General features: G+C 47.1%; 1 long non-coding RNA gene across 1 annotated transcript; it reads right to left on the bottom strand.

Moving 5' to 3' along the window:
- Positions 1-6,585: 6,585 nt before the first annotated feature.
- LOC307048863 lies at positions 6,586-8,692 on the bottom strand. The gene is made up of 2 exons (XR_013810725.1): positions 8,658-8,692; positions 6,586-7,307 (listed from the first exon to the last, which is right to left on the bottom strand). It is a non-coding gene; the product is annotated as an uncharacterized lncRNA (long non-coding RNA).
- Between the last annotated feature and the right edge of the window lie 14,656 nt (positions 8,693-23,348).

Here is a 23,348-nt window from a genome sequence, read left to right as displayed (position 1 = left end):
TCAGATGTTGACTTACAGCCCAAAAGAGGTGGGTCCCAAATGATACAGAGGACAGAGGTGCCCATACGAGGTCATTTTTCTGACCAGCCACCGAGTGCTACAGCCCCAAATGCCCGCGGAGTTTGCAACCAACTAGAGCCAGGCTCCGAGGACAGGCGTTGATTTGTCCGACTTACCCTAGTTCAACAGTGCCTGGAAAGTGGATATGCTGAGGCTTTTGGGATGCTCTGAGACTGCACACCTTTTATACGTCACAAAACCCTCGTGGAAGCCATGAGGTGGCCTACGATTGGTGCGTGCTAGGCCCTAGTCACAATAGGATGCATCTGCCCTTCCTCAAACTTCAGGTTTTACTCATCTCCTGGGCTGGCAAACTCACTCTCGGCTTGATGGCGCTTGGGGATAACAGTGCCTTCACGTGAGCCCTGGCCCCATTTCCCCATCACTTTACAAGCCCTGGCTTCCTCGTGTTTCCAAACCCACTCGTGACATTTGCCCTAGAACCTTGATGTCTGGGATGGTGCTAAGCAAGCATTCAGGACACTGCTGGGTGTGGGAGCGGTGAGGGTAGTGTTCCATGATATTCCAGTTGGTGGGGGAAGTTGTGGGTTGATCAGCATACACAGTGAACCTTGTTGTAAGAGAAACGACTACTGAGAGGTGAGTGGCTCTTGTGGAGACCCAGTAAACTCAGCAAAGTTTGCACCTTGACTTAACCTAGACTCAGAGCCACATTCAGCCTGAACTAGAAACAAACCTTGGCAAGCCGCTTTGATTTTTCAACGGCTATAATATAAACAAAAATGGGGGCTGCAGCTCTCTTTCCTGCATCTTGGTCAGCAAAACATTAGTCTTCATTCACAGAAACTGGGTGGTTACAGTTGACAGTACATATCTCTCTTACAGGTGTATAAGTCACGCAGACTGCAGGCTTCCCAGGGAAATGACTATCATAAGGCAGAGAGGCTGGGGAGCTAAGAAACTTTGACCTGGCATGGACTGTGGGACAAGTCATCCGGTCTGGCTCCTGGAATCTGATCTCCCGGCGCTTCAAGCTTGATGCGCCTTCCATTTCCACTTAGAGACTCCAGAACAAAGAGGGATGCCACAGGGCAGAGACAAGGATTAAAAGGTTGAGACAACATCCGTCAAAGGATCAAACATATCTTCAATGATTCCCAAATTAGTATTCTGAATGACACTCTGATCTTTACTAGCTGGGTGACTTTGGGCACTTTACATCTTTCAGCCTCAGTTTCCTCATCTGCTAAACAGGATAACCCCATTATGCATGGCAGCTGAAAGGTTTATTTTGGACAACACGTGTAAGCATGTGCACACTGTTGGGCACAGAATAAGGGCACAATGATGGTTGGGGGCTCCGTGGCATCCAGCTCTGACAGCTGGGGTAAACCACACTCTTAGAAATAAGGAGGAGGTCGTTGCCACATTTGAAGGCAAGTAGTGGCACTTGTTACCAGTGTCCTAAGACCTTGACTGACAGAAATGGAAATGGGCAAGCTCGTCCTGAGGGTGGCAAGTTCCATTCTCAGAGCTGGAATTTAGCCACAGCTCAGCTGAAGGCCCTACAGTATCCCTAGATCTTGGGAATTCACACTGCAGCACAAGAAGACAGCCTTGGAAATCAATGGTATCTCCTCTGGGACTCACCGTAAGAACAGGCTATGCATGGGCTCGGCCCCGAGGGAAACCCAGAGGATACCAGGCCTTCCCAAGACAAGAACACCTTCCGTCTGTTGTCACGCTGACAGAGGCAACGCAGATAGGATTGGAGAGGGATTTCAGCTCAAGTCCCTAGTAGCAGAGAAGAAAGGCCACGTGGGGCAGGTGTTCTAGGATAACCAATAATTCATCAAGACGTAGTGAGCTCACACAATGCACCAGGCGCTGGGAACGGTGGTCAGTAAGGAGGACAAGAGCCTCCCTGGTCCCTAAACTGCTTCACATCCTCTTCTCCACCTACAGCTTCCAACACTGTTGATACTTTTCAATGGTTTGGCTTGGATTAGCTGAAGAACTCAAACCCAGTTGTGGTCGTAGCAAGGCCTGCATAACTAGAGAAAATGTGAACATCTGAAGATCTATAAGTTTTGGTGCTACATCCAGTCCATCTTTTCTGGCCTAAACCCTCACTACCCAGAACAGAATTTTTTGGGTGTGGAATCTGCTATCTCTAGCGTGCATTATGTAGTACTGCATCTACCACCAGAAGACAGAGGAACATGTCCTCTAGAAGCCACAGGTACAACTAAACGCTTATCCTGGGCATTGGGAATGGTATTGCTCCATGACATTCGTTAGTATTGCTCTTTCTCTTCCTCCAAACCTCTGATTCTCATATACAAACACACACACACACACACACACACACAAAGGCAGAAGGGACAATTGGGACCAAGCAGGTCTCAGCAGAACCTGGGCACAGGCTAAGCCCACTGTATCTTCTGTGCCAGGCATCTGTGAAGGAACACCAGGCCGGGACTCATGCACACATATGCAGGGGAAGGCCGAGCTGACCCTCTGGGGCCAGCCGCATCAACAGACAGGCCTCTGGACAAAGGTGTCCTGGTGGCTGTAGCTAGAGGCTCTCTGCTGAAACCCATCGCCAGCTGGGGATCACCTGGGGCACGACCGGGTGTGTGTCATACTCTGGGCCGCTGAGAGATGCCCTCCCTTTTCAAGGGGTCTTGTCCTGGAGGATGAGGGAGGGGTAGTCCTCCCCTGATTATCAGAATCTCTGCTCGAGTTTCTCATTCAGGCCTTGAAGTCAGAGCTATTCTCATTTTACAGCTTAGAAAGTTTCCATGGCTAAGGTTACTTAAGGAAATATTAGGTAAGAGAGGAGTTAACACAGCCCTGGCAGGCTCCACGATGTGTGTGTGTTCTTTTTCTTGCATTATATGCCTTCTAGGGAATATCTTTGTTTGGAAGATGTAAGTATACTCTTCCCAGAGGAAGGCACCTTCTTTTGAAGGCCTCAGCATCAGCCCCTTCATCCGGGGATGTTTCTGCTTGGAAATTCACTTAAGGTCAAGGGGCTGATACTCTGCTGGAATGTTGCAGAAGCCTGGGGAGGCTCTGAACTGTATGCTCTGGGGCGATGCGCATGAACAAGAAAGACAATGTGAGCATGTCTGTTGGTGCATTGGAGTGTCTGTGAGTGTGTGTGGGTGAGTGAAGATGTATTACATGGTGATTGACAGCTTCTGCTTGTTTGTCTCTGTGTGTTGTGTGGTGGCCTCATGTGAGGGGTCATGAATGAATCTTTGTGGGAATATGAACTTGAGTGTGCGAGGGTGAGTGTGCACAGGGCTGAGGGTCAAGACGTATGCACAGGTGTTGCTGACTCCATAGTTAAAACATGAAAAGAACTTCTGTAACAGGAGGCTCCCAGGCTCTGCACCAACTGCCCTGCCGGCCTACATGCCTGCGCCCACCCTGACAGGCAGCCAGCTGAGTCATACAGCATGGAGAAGCTGGGAGGCCGACGCCTGTCCCAGCGGGGGCCTCTGGGACGCTGCTGCAACTTCTCTTCTCAGTGGTCAGTGGAAGTCTCCACACTTGGAGAATTTACACTGAATAACAACCCCGTGTGTGTCTTTGATATGATCGTGTACCCCTGAATAAAAACCTGTGAATGTGTGACTGTGTGAACCTACTACCTTTGCCTTCCCAACTGATCACTGAGTAGTAAGTTCTGGAGAGATATGATCCAGGCTTTATGCTTCTTCCAGCCACTAGCATGGTCAGAGCACTTGCCTTGTTGCAAAGATAAGGACCTCATCTTTGAATCTCACCTCCACCATGTGCAAGGTGTTGTTACACTGAACACGTAAGGGGCTTCTCTGCACCTCATCCTTACCTCTCAGACGAAGACCAAACCTGCTTCAATATGGTGGTATCTTTGTGTGTGAGCGCTTGGCACACACTGTGCCCTCTCCATGCTTCCTCAGCTTTTCAGCCTCCTCCTGGGAGGAGGGTTTGCCTCCAAAAGACATGGCTGGCTGTGTACATTGATAGGGAAAAGTCACTATGGGCCAGAGCTTCCCAGGACTGCCTCAAGGGCAGGAATCATCGTGCGCAAGTGTTACAAAGGGGAATATTGTGGAAGAAAATTGCAACCATCCAATGGGGTGAATAGGCCCTGCACTAAATGTCACTTCTGCCTGTGAACACCCCACAGATGCTTTGGTCTACACAACTGTTCCTTGTCCCCAAGATGTGCCCTTACCCTCACACCTTGTTTTTGCTAAAGGTGTGGAGCCTATGTCGACAGGTTGGTGGCAATAAGTGGAGGGTCTTGCTGCTCTGTCAGAAAGTGGAGAATAATAATAAAAGCAAGAGCTGACATTCATCCAAAATTTACTATGTGTTACATCCTACTTACTATTTATTTACATTGTCTCATTGAACACTCCTCCCCATCAACCTCAAGTTGCACGTATTATTCTGCCCACTATACACATGAATAAACTGAGGCCTAGGGAAGTATTGGATTCAGTCCATCATAGGCATGCATCTGGCATCCAAACCCATAACGACGGGATAAAAGAAAATTCCGCAGGACGGTCCGCACATAAGCCCATGTGCGCACACCGAACTATGATCATTAGTGGAGGAGAAAATTAAGTGAAGCCCGGAGAGGCAAAATTCAGCCTTGTCTGAATCAGCTGAGGGAGGGAGGGGGACGAAATAGAGAGTAAGAACCCAAATGAGAGCTCTGGGGCAACGTCATGTATGTGAGCCAAGAGAGGAGCTACTTGGAGCCTGTGCGGACCGAGGTATCTGAGGGTGGGGAATTGGCTCAAAGAGCTCACCATTTTCAGGCAGTTCACTTAAGGTGTCTGCAGTTTTTCAATTCATTTTGTGTGTCATCCTTGAGTTCTGTTGAATGCAACGCTCTGTTGGAAATATTTATGACTCATGGATCTGGAAACTGGACACGCCCTCCAGCTCTCTGTGTTGTCCACCTGGTGCAGGTGGCTGCAGAGGCTATGTGCTCTCTCCACCATGGACCGGGTCTGAAACGTTGAAGACTGGCCTCCTGGAAACAACTAGCACTCGCAGCATTGGCTGCTGCTCTACGCAGTCCTGGAACTCACTCTTGCTTACTTACACACATCCTGCTGTCCTTCCATTCTGAACCTCCCTTCTCCAGGTGTTCTTCCTAGACAGACGTTTTCTGTGAGCCCTGTGGTGGATGCCCTGATGACACAGATGGCCAAGTTCTCCTTCCTCCCTTCAACAGGCCTCTGTGTTCTCTCTCTGTCTCCTCTGAATTCTGAGGGCAGGAATGAGGTATCTGTGGTTTCCAAGTCATCCATGAATTACATGTCTTCGGGTCAAATTGTTTTTTGTTGTCTTGAGGCTCTGAGCTTGGTTTTCTTACCAGGATTCAATAAGAGCCCTGGAGGCTTGTGTGTGAGTTTGTGCTTCCACAGCACCCATCACATTCTAAACAAAGGGAGGGGGAGGTACTTACCAAGGATGCGATGATGCATTGCTGGTTGGGATGGATGGATTGGTGATGGATAAATAGGTAGATGGATGGAGGCTCGCTGAAGGGCATGAACAGAGGTGTGGAGGAGGAAGAGACCAGCCAACCATGGAAGCAATGCTAAACTAAAACTAAAATTTCTGTCTTTAGTTTATTCTGAATGCTACATGCTCTGCGATCTATGTTGGGGCTAATTCACACGTTTAGTTTACGTTTTGTTCCTTTCTGGCTCCTTTGGGTACTTATGCGGATTTTCAGTGATTCCCTTGTAGCCCAGAAACATGAAATGGGAGGCAGCTATAGGAATAGTGACTCAAAGACTTCAATTTTGGGACTTTTTGTGAGAGAAGGATTCGGTGGAAAGGTATGGGAGTAGTGGGTGTAATAGAGAGAAGAACTGTGGCTTACCTGTGGGCCTGAATTTTCAGGTTACCCTAATTCCACAAGGATTTAGGGAATGGAAAGTAAGAGGGCAGTGAGAGAAAAATAGCCCAGGAGCAACCCCAAGCTACAGAATCAATGGGTGCTATGACTTTAAAAATTATTGACAGTAGATATGTGTGTGTGATGGATGTATGATTTTTACATAGACTGTCTCCTACATACACGTTTTATTAGCTTGAAGAAAATCTCGTCTTTTCTTTGACCAGTGGGAGAGTTTTCAGATCCGGTCATCAATTCATTTTGACCCACACGCCCTTGGAGTATTCTCTGCATTTCCATTTCTTTGCCTCTACTCTACTCTTTAGCTCCTGGCTGGGTTTCCATTATGCATTCTGTGCCTCCGTTTTCGAGATGGGCATCATCTCCCCTGTGTCCAAAACCTGTTCTCATTCTGCAAGGATGTGGGGATGTTTCTCCATGCGGCTGAAGTGCCCATCTCTCCCCCTCACCCTGGCAGAACCATGGAAAATATCCTTCAGCTCAGAAGTGCATCTCCCCATGCCTTCTGGTCTACCTGCACCCACATGCCCAGCCCTCCTAGGGCTCTTGTTTAGGCAGCAGAATACAAAATCTGCAGGAGTTAACAGCTCTAAGATGACAAAATAATCAAACCGATACATTCATGCCAGCGGAACTGTATTTAATTGTTTAAAAACTGCAGCAGAGACGAAGTGTGCTAGGAAAGGGTGGTCGGGCATGCCGCTTAACTTTCCAAGCAGCCAACAGGGCAAAGTTTAAAAGTCAGCAAAGAAGATTTGACAGTTTAGAACCAGCTCCTTTGCTAAATGGAAATAATTGCAGCTGCTAATTCATAACAAATGTTGATCCAGGAAGCTGCCATCGTGGTGCTGCCTTTTCCACAAGTGTGGCTGCTTCCAGAAGCCGGGGGTGAGTGGTGCTGACAGGTGGCTGGCTGAGAGAGGGGAGTGGGCTTCATGTTCTCTGTTCCGCAAGGAGCTTGGCCTCTGGCCCATGCCTGGGGTTTACTTCTGTTTGGACTTCTGGCATGGCTGAGCGGGTGGGAATTTTGGGACAGAGTTGACATTGGGTTGAGGCTGGCAAGGCTGCTTGCTGTGCTAAGGTGGAGTTTAGCACTGCTTTGGTGGGGGCCAACAATACATTGTTGGGGGGCAGCATTGCTGTGGACGGGGATAGAACTGCTGAGGTGGGGGGCAGCAATACTTTGGTGAGGGGCAGCAATACTTTGTTTGGGTGCAGCATTGCTGGGATGGAGGGCAGCAATACTTTGTTTGGGTGCAGCATTGCTGGGACGGAGGGCAGCAATACTTTGGCATCTGGCAGCACAGCTTCTGCTTTTGATGATACATTCTGGTCTCGATGTGCACTGCAATGGGAAAGACACTGAAGTGAGGAACTCTGGAACCTTAGAGACACTCCACTCAGGAGAACCTCGTGACTCGTTCAAACCTGTCCTGTGCCAACCTTGTCCTGTTGGCTTCACCAATTAAAGGTGTGTGTGTGTGCAATGAGGTGCGTCAGTATAAATTGTAGCTACAGTTCGTAAGCCATTGCAAGGTTTTAATTGAGACAAATAAAGAAATATGGAAGGAAGGATGGAAAGAAGGAAGAGAGGAAAAAAGGGAGAAAGGAGAAGAGAAATGGAGGGGGTAGAAAAAAACAAAGCTGTAAAAAGGGAGACACAGACAGACAGAAAGAGGCAGAGAGGAGAGAGAAGGAAAGAGTAAGAAGGAAGGACAGGGGTAATGAGAACAAAAAGTATTATCCTGCCACAGCAGATACTGTGGAATTAAAATACGATTTTCTCAAATCTGAGTCCTCTCTCAAAAATTAACCAGCTGTGTGACTTTGAGCAAGTTACTTAACTTCTCTGTACTCTTCTTACAGTTGTTGTACGGATTAAATGAGCCTATGAAACTCCACACAAAAGCATGTAAATACACAGATAAATATGAGTTTAAAGGTATGTGTGTGTGTGTGCTCACGTGATCACACACACACACACACACACACACACACACACGAGAACCAAAACATGTTGAGTACTCTTGTAAAGATTTTGACTTTTTAAATAAATATCTACCAATTGTAATTGAGCATTTTAACTACTCTCTAAGAGAATTCATAAAAGAGAGGCATCTAGAGCCAAAAGGACCGTTTAGATCGATTCTAAATTCTAGGTGAGCAAGCAAAATCTTAGAGAGGGAAGTCATGGATTCCCAGGCACTGAGCACACGGGGGTAGACCTATGGTCTCCGACTCCCAGAGCAGGACCTGGCCACTGTACCACCTCTTCTTGTCCTTGCTGCTCTGAGCTCCCTGTGCCTCTGACCCCTGCTCCCTGAGGAGCTTTCTTCCCTCCCTGCACTGGCCTTTCCCTTCAGGGAAGCCCTGCCCCACAGTTGGTGCCACCCTCTCCTAAGCAGCCCCTCTCAGCACCTGGCCACGACAACAGAGCCACCACACATGCCACCAGGAGGTTGATCAGCAGACTCTGGGCACACCCTGGACCCCCATCTCAGGCCCCACCCCACACACTTCAGATGTTGACTTTCAGCCCAAAAGAGGTGGGTCCCAAATGATACGGAGGAGAGAGGTACCCACACGAGGCCTTTCTTTCTGACCAGCCACAGAGTGCTCAAGCCCCAGATGCCCTCAGAGTTTGGAACGAGGTAGACCCAGGCTCCCAGGAGAGGCGTTCCTTTGCCCGACTTACCCTAGTTCACCAGTGGCTGGAACTTGGGGATGCTGAGTCTTTGGGGATGCTCTGGCTGCACACCTTTTATAAGTCTCAAATCCCTCTTGGAAGCCATGAGGTGACCTACGATTGGTGCGTGCTAGGCCCTAGTCACAATAGGATGCATCTTCCCTTCCTCATAGTTCAGGTTTTACTCATCTCCTGGGCTGGCAAACTCACTCTCAGTTAGACGGCGCTTGGAGTTGACAGTGCCTTCATGCAAGCATTGGCCCCATTTCCCCATCACTTTATGAGCCGTGGCTTCCTCGTGAATCCAAACTAACTCATGACGTTTACCCTAGAACCTTGACGTCTGGGATGGTGCTAAGCAAGCACTCAGGACACTGCTGGGTGTGGGAGCGGTGAGGGTAGTGTTCCAGGATATTCCGGTTGGTGGGGGAAGGTGTGGGCCAATCAGTGTACACAGTGAGCCTTGTTGTAAGAGAAATGACTACTGAGGGATGAGTGGCTTTTGGGGAGACCCAGTGAAATCAGCAAAGTTGAGATCTTGACTTAACGTAGATTCAGAGCCACATTCAGCCTGAACTGGAAACAAACCTGGGCAAGCCACTTTGTTTTTTCACCTGCAGCACTATAAACCAAAAATGGGGGCTGCAGCTCTCTCTCCTGCCTCTTGGTCAGCAAAACATTAGTCTTCATTCACAGAAACTGGACAGTTACAGTTGAAAGTACGTATATCTCTTACAGGTGTATAAGTCACACAGACTGCAGGCTTCCCAGGGAAATGACTATCATAAGGCAGAGAGGCTGGGGGCTAAGAAACTTTGACCTGGCATGGGCTGCTGGACGAGTCACCCGGTATGGCTCCTGGAATCTGATCTCACAGGGCCTGAGGCCTGATGTGTGCTTCCCCTTCCACTTAGAGATTCCAGAATGAAGAGGGATGCCACAGGGCAGGGTCCAGGAAGAAAAGGCTGAAACAACATCCGTCAAAGGATGAAACATATCTTAAATAATTCCCCAATTAGTGTTCTGACTGGCGCTCTGATCTTCGCTAGCTGGGTGACTTTGGGCACTTTACATCTTTGAACCTCAGTTTCCTCATCTGCTAAACAGGATAACCCCATTCTGCATGGCAGCTGAAAGGCTTATTTTGGACAACATGTGTAAGCATGTGCACACTGTTGGGCACAGAATAAGGGCTCAACAATGGGTGGGTGATCCGTGGCATCCAGCTCTGAAAGCTGGGGCAAAGCACACTCTTAGAAGTAGGGAGGAGGTCATTGCCACATTTGAAGGCAACTAGTGGCACTTGCTACCAGTGTCCTCAAACCTTGACTGACAGAAATGGAAATGGGCAAGCTAGTCCTGAGGATGGCACGTTTCATTCTCAGAGCTGGAATTTAGCCACAGCTCAGCTCAAGGCCCGACAGTATACCTAGATCTTGGGAATTCACAATTCAGCAAGAGAAGGCAGCCTTGGAAATCCATGCTGTCTCCTCCGGGACTCACCGTAGCGGCAGGGTATGCATGGGCTCGGCACCGAGGGAAGCCCAGAGGATTCCAGGCCTTCCAGGGAGAAGAACACCTTCCGCCTGTTGTCACACTGACAGAAGCAACCCTGATAGGCTTGGAGAGGGATTTCAGCTCAGGTCCCCAGTAGCAGAGAAGAAAGGCCACGTGGGGCAGGTTATCTGGGATAACTAATAATTCATCAAGACGTAGTGAGCTCACACAACGCACCAGGCGCTGGGAACGGTGGTCAGCAAGGAGGGCCAGAGCCTCCCTGGCCCCTAAACTGCTTCACATCCTCTTCTCCGCCTACTGCTTCCAACTCTGTAGCTACTTTTCAATGGTTTGGCTTGGATTAGCTGAAGAACTCAAACCCAGTTGTGGCCGTAGCAAGGCCTGCGTAACTAGAGAAAATGTGAACATCTGAAGATGCATGAGTTTTGGTGTTACATCCAGTGCAGCTTTTCTGGCCTAAGCCCTCACTGCCCAGAACAGATTTTTTTTTTGGGTGTGGAATCTGATATCTCAAGCATGCATTTTGTAGTATTGCATCTACCACCAGAGGACAGAGGAACATGTCCTCTAGAATCCACAGCTATAACTAAACTCTTATCCTGGGCACTTGGAATGGTATTCTTCCCTGACATTCGTTAGCATCACTCTTTCTCTTCCTCCAAACCTCTGACTCTCATATACAAACACACACACACACACACACACACAAAGGCAGAAGGGACAATTGGGACCAAGCAGGTCTCAGCAGAACCTGGGTACCGGCTAAGCCCACTGTATCTTCTGTGCCAGGCATCTGTGAAGGAACACCAGGTCGGGACTCATGCACACATATGCAGCGGAAGGCCGCACTGACCCTCTGGTGCCGGCCACATCAACAGACAGGGTTCCGGACAATGGATTCCTGGTGGCTGGAACTAGAGTCTCTCTGCTGAAATCCATCGCCAGCTGGGGATAACCTAGGGCACGGCAAGGTGTGTGCCATCACCTGGGTCGCTGAGAGATGTCCTCCCTTTACAAGGGGTCTTGTCCTGAGAGGAAGAGGGAGGGGACGTCCTCCCCTGATTATCAGAATCTCTGCTCGAGTTTCTCATTCAGGCCTTGAAGTGAAAGCTGTTCTCATTTTACAGCTTAGAAAGGTTCCATTGACTAAGGTTACTTAAGGAAAATGTAGGGAAGACAGGAGTTAACCGAGCCCTGCCAGGCTCCAGGATGTGTGTGTTCTTTTTCTTGCACTATACTACCTTTTAGGGAATTTCTTTGTTTGGAAGATGTAAGTATATTCTTCCCTGAGGAAGACGCCTTCTTTTGAAGGCCTCAGCATCAGCCCCTTCATCCGGGGATGTTTCTGCTTGGAAATTCACTTAAGGTCAAGGGGCTGATACTCTGCTGGAATGTTGCAGAAGCCTGGGGAGGCTCTGAACTGTATGCTCTGGAGCGATGCGCATGAACAAGAAAGACAATGTGAGCATGTCTGTTGGTGCATTGGAGTGTCTGTGAGTGTGTGTGGGTGAGTGAAGATGTATTACATGGTGATTGACAGCTTCTGCTTGTTTGTCTCTGTGTGTTGTGTGGTGGCCTCATGTGAGGGGTCATGAATGAATCTTTGTGGGAATATGAACTTGAGTGTGCGAGGGTGAGTGTGCACAGGGCTGAGGGTCAAGACGTATGCACAGGTGTTGCTGACTCCATAGTTAAAACATGAAAAGAACTTCTGTAACAGGAGGCTCCCAGGCTCTGCACCAACTGCCCTGCCGGCCTACATGCCTGCGCCCACCCTGACAGGCAGCCAGCTGAGTCATACAGCATGGAGAAGCTGGGAGGCCGACGCCTGTCCCAGCGGGGGCCTCTGGGACGCTGCTGCAACTTCTCTTCTCAGTGGTCAGTGGAAGTCTCCACACTTGGAGAATTTACACTGAATAACAACCCCGTGTGTGTCTTTGATATGATCGTGTACCCCTGAATAAAAACCTGTGAATGTGTGACTGTGTGAACCTACTACCTTTGCCTTCCCAACTGATCACTGAGTAGTAAGTTCTGGAGAGATATGATCCAGGCTTTATGCTTCTTCCAGCCACTAGCATGGTCAGAGCACTTGCCTTGTTGCAAAGATAAGGACCTCATCTTTGAATCTCACCTCCACCATGTGCAAGGTGTTGTTACACTGAACACGTAAGGGGCTTCTCTGCACCTCATCCTTACCTCTCAGACGAAGACCAAACCTGCTTCAATATGGTGGTATCTTTGTGTGTGAGCGCTTGGCACACACTGTGCCCTCTCCATGCTTCCTCAGCTTTTCAGCCTCCTCCTGGGAGGAGGGTTTGCCTCCAAAAGACATGGCTGGCTGTGTACATTGATAGGGAAAAGTCACTATGGGCCAGAGCTTCCCAGGACTGCCTCAAGGGCAGGAATCATCGTGCGCAAGTGTTACAAAGGGGAATATTGTGGAAGAAAATTGCAACCATCCAATGGGGTGAATAGGCCCTGCACTAAATGTCACTTCTGCCTGTGAACACCCCACAGATGCTTTGGTCTACACAACTGTTCCTTGTCCCCAAGATGTGCCCTTACCCTCACACCTTGTTTTTGCTAAAGGTGTGGAGCCTATGTCGACAGGTTGGTGGCAATAAGTGGAGGGTCTTGCTGCTCTGTCAGAAAGTGGAGAATAATAATAAAAGCAAGAGCTGACATTCATCCAAAATTTACTATGTGTTACATCCTACTTACTATTTATTTACATTGTCTCATTGAACACTCCTCCCCATCAACCTCAAGTTGCACGTATTATTCTGCCCACTATACACATGAATAAACTGAGGCCTAGGGAAGTATTGGATTCAGTCCATCATAGGCATGCATCTGGCATCCAAACCCATAACGACGGGATAAAAGAAAATTCCGCAGGACGGTCCGCACATAAGCCCATGTGCGCACACCGAACTATGATCATTAGTGGAGGAGAAAATTAAGTGAAGCCCGGAGAGGCAAAATTCAGCCTTGTCTGAATCAGCTGAGGGAGGGAGGGGGACGAAATAGAGAGTAAGAACCCAAATGAGAGCTCTGGGGCAACGTCATGTATGTGAGCCAAGAGAGGAGCTACTTGGAGCCTGTGCGGACTGAGGTATCTGAGGGTGGGGAATTGGCTCAAAGAGCTCATCATTTTCAGGCAGTTCACTTAAGGTGTCTGCAGCTTTTCAATTCATTTTGTGTGTCATCCTTGAGTTCTGTTGAATGCAATGCTCTGTTGGAAATATTTAAGACACATGTCTGGAAACTGGACACGCCCTTCAGCTTTCTGTGCTGTTCACCTGGTGGAGGCCGCTGCAGAGGCTATGTTCTCTCTTCACCATGGACAGGGGCTGAGAGGTTGAAAACTGGCCTCCTGGGAACAACTAGAACTTCCAGCATTGGCTGCTGCTCTACGCAGTCCTGGAACACACTCCTGCTTACTTACACACATCCCGCTGTCCTTCCATTCTGAACTTCCCTTCTCCCGGTGTTCTTCCTGGAAAGAAGTTTTCTGGGAGTCCTGTGGTGGATGCCATGACAACACAGATGGCCAAGTTCTCCTTCCTCCCCTCAACAGGCCTCAGTGTTCTCTCTCTGTCTCCTTTGAATTCCGAGGGCAGGAATGTGGTATCTGTGTCTTCCAAGTCATTCACGAATTAGATGTCTTCCGGTCAAATTTATTTTTGTTGTCTTGAGGGTCCAAGCTTGGTTTACTTACGGGGATTAAACCAAGAATCCTGGAGGCTTGTGTGTAGTTTGTGCTTCCACAGCCCCCATCACATTCTAACCAAAGGGAGGGGGAGATACTTACCAAGAATGCAAGAATGCATTTCTGGTTTGGATGGATGGATTGGTGATGGATCAATAGGTAGATGGATGGAGTCTCACTGAAGGGCATGAACAGATTTGATGGAGGAAGAAGAGACTAGCCAACCATGGAAGCAATGCTAAACTAAAACTAAAACTTCTCTCATTTGCTTATTCTGAATTCAACATGCTCTGTGATCTATGTTAGGGATAATTCACACATTTAGTTTATGTTTTGTTCCTTTCTGGCTCCTTTGGGTCCTTCTGCGGATTTTCAGTGATTCCCTTGTAGCCCAGAAATGTGAAACGGGAGGCAGGTATAGGAAAAAAGATGCTAAGACCTCAATTTTGGACTTTTTATGAGAGAAGGATTCAGTGGAATGGTATGGGTGTAGTGGATGTAATAGAAAGCAGAAATTTGGCTTACCTGTGGGTCTGAATTTTCAGGTTACCTTAATAACCCAAGGATTTAGGGAATGGAAAGTAAGAGGGCAGTGAGAGAAAAATAGCCCAGGAGCAACCCCAAGCTAGGGAGTCAATGGGTGTTATGACTTTAAAAAATATTGACAGTGGATATGTGTGTGTGATGGATGTGTGATTTTTTCATAGACTGTCTCCTACTTACACATTTTGTTAGCTTGAAGAAAATCTCGTCTTTTCTTTGACCAGTGGGAGAGTTTTTCAGATCCGGTCCTCAATTCATTTTGACCCACAAGCCCTTGGAGTATTCTCTGAATTTCCATTTATTTGTCTCTACTCTACTCTTTAGCTCCTGGCTGGGTTTCCCATACTCTTTCTGTGCCTCCGTTTTCGAGACGGGCATCATCTTCCCTGTGTCCAAAGGCTGTTCTCGTTTTGCAAGGATGTGGGGATGTGTCTCCATGTGGCTGAAGTGCCAATTTCTCCTCCTTACCCTGGCAGAACTTTGGAAAATATCCTTCAGCTGAGAAGTGCATCTCCCAATGCCTTCTGGTCTACCTGCACCCACATGCCCAGCCCTCCTAGCGTTCTTCTTTAGGAAGAAGGATACAAAATCTGCAGGAGTTAACAACTCAACGATGACGAAGTAATCAAACCGACACATTCATGCCAGCGGAATTGTGTTTAATTGCTTGAAAACCTGGAGGAGAGACAAAGTGTGCTAGGAAAGGTTTGTCGGGCATGCTGCTTAAGTTTCCAAGCGACCAACAGGGTGAAGTATACAAGTCAGCAAAGAAGATTAGATGGTTTAGAACCAGCTCCTTTGCTAAATAGAAATTGTGGCTGCTAATTCATAACAAATGTTGATCCAGGAAGCTGCCATCGTGGTGCTGCCTTTTCCACAAGTGTGGCTGCTTCCAGAAGCCGGGGGTGAGTGGTGCTAACAGCTGGCTGGCTGAGAGAGGGGAGTGGGCTTCATGTTCTCTGTTCTGCAAGGAGCTTGGCCTGTGTCCCATGCCTGGGGTTTACTTCTGTTTGGACTTCCTGCACTGCTGAGGGAGTGGGCACTTTGGGACAGAGGGCTCCTTGCCCTTGGTTGGAGGGTGGAAAGGCTGCTTGGTGTGCTGAGGTGGAGTTTAGCACTGCTTTGTTGGGGTCAACAGTACTTTGCTGTGGGGCAGCATTTCTGCATAGGGGGACAGTGCTGCTGAGGTGGGGGGCAGCAATACTTTGGTGAGGGGCAGCAATACTTTGTTTGGGTGCAGCATTGCTGGGATGGAGGGCAGCAATACTTTGGCATCTGGCAGCACAGCTTCTGCTTTTGATGATACATTCTGGTCTCGATGTGCACTGCAATGGGAAAGACACTGAAGTGAGGAACTCTGGAACCTTAGAGACACTCCACTCAGGAGAACCTCCTGACTCTTTCAAACCTGTCCTGTGTCAACCTTGTCCTGATGGCTTCACTGATTAAAGGTGTGTGTGTGTGCAATGGGGTCCGTCAGTATAAACTGTAGCTACAGTTTGTAAGCCATTGCAAGGTTTTAATTTAGACAAATAAAGAAAAATGGAAGGATGGAAGGAAAGAAGGAAGACAGAAAAAAGGGAGAAAGGAGAAGAGAAATGGAGAGGAGTAGAAAAATACAAAGATGTAAAAAGGGAGAGAGAGAGAGAGACACAGAGAGAGAGAGAGAGAGAGAGAGAGAGAGGAGAGAGAAGGAAAGAGTAAGAAGGAAGGACAGGGTAATTAGAACTAAAAGTATTATCCTTCCACAGCAGATACTGTGGAATTTAGAACATGATTTTCTTGGATCTGAGTCCCGTCTCAAAAATTAATCAGCTGTGTTACTTTCAGCAAGGTACTTAACTTCTCTGTACTCTTCTTAACGTTGTTGTAAGGTTTAAATAAGCACATGAAACTCCACAAAAACACATGTAAATACCCAGTTAAATATGAGTGTAAAGATATATGTGTGTGTGTGTGTGCTCGCTTGGTCACACACACACAACACACACACACACACACACACACACACACACGAGAACCAAAACATGTTGAGTACTCTTGTAAAGATTTTGACTTTTTAAATAAATATCTAACAATTGTAACGGAGCATCTTAACCACTCTCTAAGAGAATTCATAGAAAAGAGGCATCTAGAGACAAAAGGCCCATTTAGATCGATTCTAAATTCTAGGTGAGAAAGCAAATCTTAGAGAGGGAAGTCATGGATCCCCAGGCACTGAGCACACGGGGGTGGACCAATGGTTGCAAACTCCCAGAGCAGGACCTGGCCACTGTACCACCTCCTCTTGTCCTTGCTGCTCTGAGCTCCCTGGGACTCTGCCCCCTGCTCCCTAAGGAGCTTTCATCCCTCCCTGCACTGGCCTTTCCCTTCAGGGCAGCCCTGTCCCAGAGTTGGTGCCACCCTCTCCTAACCAGCCCCGCTCAGCTCCTGGTCACGACAACAGCGCCATCACACATGCCAGCAAGAGCCTCAACACCGGACTCTGGGCAAACCCTGGACTCCCATCTCAGCCCCCGCCCCACACACTTCAGATGTTGACTTGCAGCCCAGGAGAGGTGGGTCCCAAATGATACGGAGGAGACAGGTGCCCATACGAGGACTTTCTTTCTGACCAGCCACCCAGTGCTCCAGCCCCTGCTGCCCACAGAATTTGGGACGAGGTATGGCCAGGCTCCCGGAAGTGGCATTCCTTTGCCGGACTTACTCTAGGTCACCAGTGGCTGGAACATGTAGATGCTGAGGCTTTTGGGATGCTCTGACACTGAACACCTTTTGTAAGTCTCAAATCCCTCTTGGAAGCCATGAGGTGGCCTACGATTGGGACGTGCTAGGCCCTAGTCACAATAGGATGCATCTGCCCTTCCTCATAGTTCAGGTTTTACTCATCTCTTGGGCTGGCAAACTCACTCTCGGTTTGATGGCGCTTTGGGATGACAGTGCCTTCACTCGAGCTCTGGCCCCATTTCCCCATCAATTTATGAGCCCTGGCTTCCTCGTGTTTCCAAACCCACTCGTGACGTTTTCCCTAGAACATTGATGTCTGGGATGGTGCTAAGCAAGCATTCAGGACACTGCTTGGAGTGGGAGCGGTGAGGGTAGTTTTCCAGGATATTCCGGTTGGTGGGGGAAGTGGTGGATTGCCCCAGGTACCCAGAGAGTCTCGTTTTAAGGAAAACGACTACTGAGGGATGAGTGGCTCTCTGGGAGACCCATTAAACTCAGTAAAGTGCTGACTTTGACTTAACATTGACTCAGAGCCACATTCAGCCTGAACTGGAAAGAAAATATGTCAAGCCACTGTTATGTTTTAGTGTAAGCACTATATGTTACCTGTTGTAGTGTAAGCAAAAAATGGGTGCTGCAGCCCTCTCTCCTGCCTCTTAGTGAGCAAACCATTAGGCTTCATTCAGAGAAACTTGGTCTTTACAGTAGACAGTACATATCTCTCTACATGTTTATAAGTGACCCAGACTCCAGGGTTCCCAGTGAAATGATTATCATGAGGTGGAGAGGCTGGGGAGCTAAGAAATACTGACTTGGCATGAGCTGCTGGACGAGTCAACTGGACTGGCTCCTGGGTTCTGAGATCCCAGGGCTTGAGGCTTGATTTTCCTTCCTCTCCCAGTTCAAGATTCCAGAAAGAAGAGGGATGACACAGGGTACGTACTTGGATGAAAATGATGAAACAGCATCTGACAAAGGATGAAGCATATCTTTAAAATATCCCCAAGTAATATTCAGACTGGGGCTCTGACCTTTACCAGTTGGGTGACTTTCTGCACTATCATCTTTGAGTCCCACTTTCCTCATCTGCTAAAGAGGATAACACCATTCTTTTTTTAATGGGAATTCCTTTTAATTTAAATATAGCACTGTATACATGTCAATCCCAAACTCCTAATTTATCCCTCCCCCCTGCCTTTCCCATCTGGTAACCATAAGTTCACTCTCTAAGTTTGTGAGTCTGTTTATGTTTTGTAACTAAGTTCATTTGTATCTTAGTTTTTAGATTCCACATGTAAGCAATATCATATGACATTTGTCTTTCTCTGTCTGACTTTCCTCACTTAACATGATATTATCCAGGTCCACCCCTGTTACTGCAAATTGCATTATTTCTTTCTTTTTTATGGCTGAGTAATATTCCATTGTATATATGTACCACATCTTCTTTATCAATTCATCTGTTCTTGGACTTTTAGGTTGCTTCCCTGTCTTGGCTATTGTTAATAGTGCTGCAGTGAACATTGGGGTGCATGTTTCCTTTCGAACCATGGTTTTCTCTGGATATATGCCCAAGTATTGGATTGCTGGATCATATGGTATTTTTACTTTTTTAGGAACCTCCATACAGTTCTCAGTAGTGGCCGTGCTTATTTACATTGCCCCTAGCAGTGTAAGAGGGTTCCCTTTTCTCCACAGCCTCTCCAGCATTTATTGTTTGCAGATTTTTGATGATAGCCATTCTGGCTGGTGTGAGGTGACACCTCACTGCAGTTTTGATTTGCATTTCTCTAATAATTAGTGATTTTAAGCATATTTTCGTGTGCCCCTTGGCCATTTGTATCCCTTCTTTGGAGAAATGTCTCTTTGGGTTTTCTGCCCATTTTTTGATTGAGTTGTTGGTTTCCTTTTTTTGATAATGAGCTGCATGAGTTGTTTGCACAATATATTTTGGAGACTAATCCCTTGTTGGTTGCCTCATTTTCAAATATTTTCTCCCATTCTGTAGGTTGTCCTTTCATTTGTTTATGGTTTCCTTTGCTGTGCAAACCTTTTGAGTTTAAGTAGGTCTAGTTTGTTTATTTTTGTTTTTATTTCCATTACTCTAGGAGGTGGATCAAAAAAGATCTTTCTGCAATTTATATCAGAGTGTGTTCTGCCTATATTTTCCTCTAAGAATTTTATAGTATCCAGTCTTACATTTAGGTCTTTAATCCAGTTTGATTACATTTTATTTAATGCATTTTATTTTTGTGTATGGTGTTAAAGAATGTTCTAATTTCATTTTTTTACATGTAGCTGTCCAGTTTTCCCATTACCATTTATTGAAGAGACTGTTTTTCCTCCATTTTATAGTCTTTCCTCCTTTGTCATAGATTAATTGGCATGAGTGTGTGGCTTTACTTCTGGGGTTTCTATCCTGTTCCATTGATCTATATTTCTGTTTTTGTGCCAGTACCATACTGTTTTTATGACTGTAGCTTTGTAGTATAGTCTGAAGTCAGGGAGTCTGCACATCTGTAGTAAAGATTGTAATGGGCAACATACATAAAGTACGTGCCTAGTGTTTGGTGCAAAATAAGTGCTCAACAAATTTTGGCTGCTCCATGGAGTCAGGCTCTGAAGACTAGGGCAAAGCACACTCTCAGAAGTAGGAAGTAGGTCATTTCTACATTTGAAGACAAGTAGTGGCATTTGCTATCAGTGTCCTAAGACCTTGACTGACAGAAATGGAAATAAGCAAGGTAGTCCTGAGGATGGACAGGATGACATTTTTCCTCTCAGACCTAGAATTTAGCCATAGCTCTGCTGAAAGCCTTACAATATCTGTACATCTTGTGAATTCACAATGTAGCATGAGAAGACAGGCTTGGAAATCAATGGACTCTCCCCTGGGACTCAGCAGAAGGGCAGGCTCTGCATGGGCTCAACACTGAGGGAGACCCAGAGGAACCCAGGCCTTCCTGGGAGAAGAATCCCTTCCACCTGGTGTCACTCTGACAGAAACAACCCTGATAGCCTTGGAGAGGGATTTCAGCTCAGGTCCCTAGTAGCAGAGAAGAAAGGCCACATGGGGTAGCTATCCTGGGACATTAATTCATCAAGAAGTAGTGAGCTCACACAATGCGCTGGACACTGGGGATGGTGGTCAGCAAGAAGGGCCAGACCTTCGCTGTTCCCTAAACTGCTTCACGTCCTCTTCTCCACCTACTCCTTCCAAAGCTGTAGATACTTTTCAATGGTTTGGCTTGGATTAGCAGAAGAACTCAAACCCATCTGTTGCATTAGCAATACCCACGTAACTAGAGAAAATATGAACATCAGCAGATCCATGAGTTTTGGGTGTTACATCCTGTCTATCTTTTCTGGCCTAAGCCCTCACTACCCAGAACAGACTTTTGGGGGGTGGAATCTGCTATATCAAGCATGCATTACGTAGTATTGCTTCTACCACCAGAGGACAGAAGAAACAGGTACTCTAGAAGCCACAGGCACAACTAAACACTTATCCTGGGCATTGGGAATGGTATTGTTCCCTGATTTTTGTTAGCATCGCTCTTTCTCTTTCTCCAAGCCTCTGTCTCTCATGTACACACACACACATACACACACACACTCACATACACACACATGAGTCTCTCCCATACTCTAGCAGTAAGTGTTTGTGGGGGCATAATGTCAACTCTCGGTAAAGGGTGGTTGGATGGGAGGTGGCATTTTCTACCAATTTCCAAAACACATGTACATACTCCATACCTACCATTGATCCATGTCTAGCATGTATGTGACCCTGCTTCCTCTGCATGGCTCCCATGCCCTAAGACCCCATATGATTCTTGAGAACATTTTTCCCCTTCAGGTTTCCCTTGGTGTTCATATCATCTTCATTTTACTTGCATGAATGTGAACATTTTGGTGAGGTATTGGGGATGAGAGGAAGGAGGTGGGTGCTGGACCTTACTCCCCTGGATGTCTTTGTCTTGCAAATAGACAACTGCTAGCTTGATTTCTAGTTCTAGGCACTTGGTAGCACATTCTACCTGAGAAAGACCAGGACCTAGCTGGGTAGAGGTGAAGGGGCTGAGCTTTGTAAGGATCTAGTCAGTCATCAAATGCACAGGAAGCAGACACCATGCCTGGTATTCTGGAGTCTAGGGAACTGAGTGACACACAGGCCCAGCCTTCAAGGAGCAGATGATCTTTCTGGGGAGATAAAGTCAGCCCAATGTGATAGAGGCACTGGATCTGGGAGGCAAACACCATGAATCAGGACCTAAGGGATGATATGGAACAAGGGAGGCACAGGACTCAGAGGAGTGGTCACCCCTCTGGGCTGGGTCAGTGTTGGCTGTGAAGCATCAGGGCAGACAGGAAAAGCTCCTTGACAGGGGGCTCCTTCAGGGCAGAAACACTGACTTCATCTCTGTATCCTGGTACCTAGCAAAGGTTCTGGCTCAGATTCAGAGCTAAATACATTTCTGTGAAACGAATGAGGACATTCCAGGCAAGGGAATATAGACTGAGAAAACATGTGAAGTGGGAAGATGCTATGTGTGTTGGGGGGGGGGGGGGGGGGAAGAGACCAACCTGGCTGGAATGGATGGTCAGTTCTAGTGAGCCGTGGGCAGTGGAGGTGAGACCAGACCCCAAGGAAAGTAGAGCAGCCAGGAGAGCTAAAGAGCTGAAGCCAGGAGAGCTGAAATTGCAGGGCAGAAGGCACAATTGGGAGGCCTAGGCTTTGATTCTAAATACCGCAGAGGTGCCCCTTTATCACATGCCATACGTTTAAAAAAAATTCTATTGGTTAGCTTAGAGAGGCAGATAAGCATTGGCTTACAGTCAGAAGGCCTGAATATATTTCTGGCTCTCACAATAATTAATTGTGTGCTTTTGGACACTGGATTTCCCTCTCTGGGGCTCAAATTTTCTACTCTGTAGAACATGATAATTCCTAAGGCCCTTTCCAGGTGTAAGCACAGTGTGATTTTCCCATAGTGAATGGGAGCCAAAGGAGAGACATGACTAAAAATGTGTTTTTGGAGGCCAGTGTGGCCGTAGTGCACACAGTGAGGTGGAAGTAGGGGTGAAGTGGGAGAGATGGAGGCGGCGGACCCGACCTAATGTGGCAGTGATAGGAGTGGAAAGGGGGAGACAGGTTTAAGAATGTTTTTGAATTAAGAACACACAGGACTGGAGGACTAAGGGGATGGAGGGAGAGGAAGGGAGGAGTCAGGGGAAACCTTCTGATTCTATGTGACAAAAATGGGGAGTGCAGATATTAGCGCTGGGAGGAGGGAAAAGGAAGACAAGATGCCTGTTCATACACGCTGTGTCTGGTACAGCAGGACCCCCAGGGAGTTGCTATTACCATACACTGTATACATACTGCTGCATATCATATGCGTGCTGTATATCAACAGTGTGTATACACTATTATATATTGTATATACATTGTATATAGTGTACATATGTTGCTGTGTATTGTATATACACTGTATATAAACTATGTATACACTGTTGTGTATTGTATATGCACTGTATATAAACAGGGTGTATATATTGCTGTATATTGTATGTACACTGTGTATAAATGGTATGTATACACTGCTGTGTATTGTATACTGTATCTAAACATCAAGTACACACTGATGTGAATTGTATGTGCACTGTATAGAAACAGCATGTATACACTGTTGTATATGTACTGTATATAAACATAAAGTACACACTGCTGGGCAGCAGTAGAGGAGGGAGTGGTGAGAGAATGGAAGGAGAGAGACTTCACCTGTTGATTGCCAGGTTTGTGCTTAGCACTTAGAAAGAAACACAAAAGGCAAAACAAGGAAGTTCTAGGTCCCAGAAGTCCAATCCTCCTTCCTCGTATCAGGGCTTGGTCAGGGAACAGAAAAGCATTCTGGACTAGCAGGTTCCAGGGCCGGAAGGAGCCCAGGAATCAGACAAAACGCTCCCAATTTGTGGTTCAAGGATTGTGTCAACACTTGATGACACTCTCAGCAAGCCACTGAGAAATGAGAACTGTTAGTATATTTTGTAGAAGTTAGTATACGGTTGTTGACTTTTATTTCTTTGAAAGATCTTCTTTTTTGTTTGCTTTTTGAGACTATACTCTTTCCAGAGTTGTTGGTTTTAATATTACCTTTATGTATTGAAGTGATGGTGATCATAAAAGGCCTCTG

The sequence above is a fragment of the Hyperoodon ampullatus genome (genome assembly GCF_949752795.1).
Source record: "Hyperoodon ampullatus genome assembly, chromosome: 2".
NCBI classification, from domain to species: Eukaryota; Metazoa; Chordata; class Mammalia; order Artiodactyla; family Ziphiidae; genus Hyperoodon; species Hyperoodon ampullatus.
Note: the sequence above shows the minus strand (reverse complement) of the source record. Positions and strands in the feature narration are given on the sequence as shown.